Here is a 2,726-nt window from a genome sequence, read left to right as displayed (position 1 = left end):
GGTAATTGATACCCGGAGAGGCTTTATTTTGTCCTATACAGGATTGGCGGAAGAAAATGTGCAATTCTTGCATAATTTTTTTTCGACCATCAGAGGCTTGTTGTTCGATTCGCACCCCACTGCGCGGATGATGGCAGGACAAGACGCGAAACTTGGTTCGCGGAAATTCCTTTTGCAACGGAAATTCCCGCGATATAAAAAATAGTCCCTTCACAAAATCTGGATATAATTAGTTCTTCTTACAAGCTTCGCATGTTCCAATTACAAAGTTATCAAGATTGGTGGAAATTCTTGACAGCAAAAATCGCCAAAGCGGAGATATTTATATCCTCATTACCGTTTTTCGAGGGAGTGAAAATGATGTCCTTGCAAAGAGAAACGCAAACAATCACCGCTGCCAGTCTGCGTGTACTTTTGCTCGGTTTAGTGTGGGCACTGCAAATAAATATTCGTAATGAGAAACTCAAGGTGCAAAAAATCAGGGCTGTTTTCATACCCCGACTTCATAAGAACACAGAAACGTAACTGGGTGCATCTCACCCAATGCAAACATTGTGATTGTCATATCTGGAGTCGGACGCGTTCCGACGGTCACAGTGCGGTATATTGTTTATAAGCTGGCAAAACACAAGACAATTCAGCAACCTCTATCATGGTCTTTCTACTAAAACACCGCTTGAGTGGCTGATGCCAGTAACTGATGTTCTAACTTGCTGAGCTAATGCACCGACATCAAAATATGTCCCCACCAAAACTTTGCGACGCTGGCTGCATAAGATGAGTGTTGGCAATGACCTCTCGATTCGGTGATTATCATGCGGAAACGCATGAACTTGCATGCAGGCAAAGACAAGAGAAATAATCTCTTCCAAGCAGTCGACGCGATTCCAGTTGGGAGCGAGAGGCTTTCAACAGGGGCTTGCGTGGATCGTTAAATGCGGCGGCCTGCGGAAGACAGGCCGTCGTACTCTAGACAGCGCAGGAGGGAACGTTATAGGTCAGCTCTCAGATGCACATAAGGCACTTACCCTCTCAAGCATAGAACACGTGCTTAGAGAAGCCGGGAAGTTCGTTGTCGCTTCCCTAATTCTGACATTTAATACGCCGAGTTCTTAGAGCGCACGTAACGAACAGGAACCTTATACTTCCCAAAGAGGGTGTCCTGAAACACAAGAATGTTTTGTAATTAAGGCTGCAGGTCAGTCTTCCCTCCTGAGAAAAGTCTGTCCACGCTTTGCATTAGGAAAAAAAGGTCAAGGCGCTCTCTATTCCCTCTTAGCAATTCCCCGTAACTGCGCCGTCTTTTCTACATGCTTGTCCAGTTCACTATAAGGTTTGGTTTCAGAATGGTGGAATCTCAGTGAATAAATTGGACGATAATACTTATCTCTTTTCGGACGGACGGCATTATTCTTGAACGAGACAGCCTTCCTGTTTTCTACCTGATGTTAAACTCCACACGCATAATTCAAAGGACACTGAGAACCGCATCCTCCAGTTTTTCTTCCTAGTAAAGATATTTTCTGGCTCTGTATGCCTATGTTATAGTTTTTCGGGCAGCAAAAATGTAATTAAAAGTTGAGGAAACTAACTTTAAAAACTTTCCCGTTACGAAATTAAAAACTCGTGACACCCACAACAATAATGGCTTGTTGCTGCCGTGTTGAAACAAATGAAAGCGTACCATAACCTCCGGGGATCCGTGCAAGAAATTCGCCGTACCCACACGCAGGCAATCGTCACGCCTATGTTTTGCTGCCTCATTTTCCTTTCTAACTCTGACAGCTCCGCTTTTGGAGAGAGTGGTCGCTGTGTCTCTAGAATCCCGAATTTTTTTCTATACAGACCAAACTGAAATCAGCGCTCCTTTAAAAGAAAAACTGTAAATCAATTATACTTAGTTTCTGTTCTGATAACCAAGCTAACGACAGCCAGCCTAAGAAAGCGTCTTCATCCACCAGTACTTGCAGGCAAAGTATATTTAGCCATTCACGATTTTTGAGTGCTTTCCTTGTCATCAAGAATAGAACTAAACTGGAAGCCAGTTAACCTGACCAAAGAAAACAGCAGCACGAGCAGTGATTGCTTGCTCTTCATAACTACCAACAGGACACGAAGCGCACACTGGCATATCTGTAATACGTAGTCACTGAGCTCATATGGCCGCAGCTATTTCATCACCTAGTTACTCAATTCATATGAGACTATATGTTCTCACTGCAGTGGTGTCACGTGAGCGGTCTCTTTGAAATTTCGTTCCTCCCTCAAAGTACGCGAGCCTTGAAATGCAAATGTATCACCCTAGTACGATTTGAATTCAAAATTATCTTACAATAAAATATTTGCATTTATAAGTTAATACTGCAAAGAATAAAATAAGTGGAGGTGCTGGGTATCGATCCCAGTACCTCTCGCATGCTAAGCGAGCGCTCTACCATCTGAGCTACACCCCCGACGAAAGAGCGCTGTAGCAAAGCACCGCACGGAGAATGTAGGCGGCACCCGGCAGCAGCCGAACGAGAGAGAGAGAGAAAATCTCCATTTCCTCCCCCTCTGGCGTTCGCAGTCCCTTTTGTTCTCAAGCGCTTTGAGGGCGAAATCTCTGTTTCCGATCAATGTCACGTAGCCGCTTTACCTTCACCATACGGCCGACCTTTCCTCGTTCAGGTCCCCCACCCCCCCAAGCCATGTTCCGCGTGCCGAGACTGGCGATTTCTTCGAGTGTA

General features: G+C 44.9%; 1 non-coding gene across 1 annotated transcript; it reads right to left on the bottom strand.

The window, feature by feature from the left end:
• Window positions 1–2,380: 2,380 nt before the first annotated feature.
• On the bottom strand, window positions 2,381–2,453 carry TRNAA-AGC (transfer RNA alanine (anticodon AGC)). Its single transcript has one exon. It is a non-coding gene; the product is annotated as a tRNA-Ala (tRNA).
• Between the last annotated feature and the right edge of the window lie 273 nt (window positions 2,454–2,726).

Source organism: Amblyomma americanum, chromosome 9 (assembly GCF_052857255.1).
Source record: "Amblyomma americanum isolate KBUSLIRL-KWMA chromosome 9, ASM5285725v1, whole genome shotgun sequence".
NCBI classification, from domain to species: Eukaryota; Metazoa; Arthropoda; class Arachnida; order Ixodida; family Ixodidae; genus Amblyomma; species Amblyomma americanum.
This window is presented reverse-complemented; position numbering and strand designations above follow the sequence as displayed.